Here is a 759-nt window from a genome sequence, read left to right on the forward strand (position 1 = left end):
CTCGGGCCGCCGCGGCGCCGGCACCTCCTCCCCCCTCACACCGCCCCCCTCCTCCCCGCCGCTCCCGCTCCCGCTCCCGCTCCCCCTCCCCCGGTGCCGCGCAGCCCCCGGGAATCCCTCCGCGCCGGCCCGGCCGGATCTAGCCGAGGGGGCGGGGATGCCGGCAGAGCCCCGGCGGCGCGGCGGAAGGATTCCGTCCGCGCCGATAAGGGGGGTCTCGCCGCGGGGCTCCTCCGTCGGGCGGGGGCAGAGGGGAGAGGGGACTATTTCCCCCGGAGGCGCAGGGATCTCGGCGGGGAGGGGTTCTGCGGCCGTTGGTGGCGCTACGGCCAGCGGTGAGGCGCGGGAGAGGTGCCGGGCCGCCACGGCCGCAGCCAAGGGGCTGCGTGGGCGGTGCGGGGGAGGGGGGAGGGGGGAGGTCCGGTCCGGTCAAGTCCCGGCTGTGGGGCAGCGTCCGGGTGAGGCTGGGGCCGCGGAGCAGGGCCTGAGGGGAGCGGTCTCCAGTGGGGCTGGAGGGCGGTCACCCTGGGGAGCGGGGCGGGGCCCCGGCTGCGAAAGCCGGGGCCGGCTGGAGTTGGGGGCCGGCGCGGTGAGCAGCCTGGGCGGGCGGGCGGGCGGTGAGGCAGCGCTGCCTTCCTAGCCCACGGCCTTTGGGAACGTTTCAAACCAGGGTCAGGTCAGGTTGAGGGGATTGTAAGAGCACAGGAAAGCCGGCGCCAGAAACGGGCAGCACTGCAGGTAGTTCCAGGTGCTGTGAGG

The sequence above is a fragment of the Harpia harpyja genome, chromosome 13 (genome assembly GCF_026419915.1).
Source record: "Harpia harpyja isolate bHarHar1 chromosome 13, bHarHar1 primary haplotype, whole genome shotgun sequence".
NCBI classification, from domain to species: domain Eukaryota; kingdom Metazoa; phylum Chordata; class Aves; order Accipitriformes; family Accipitridae; genus Harpia; species Harpia harpyja.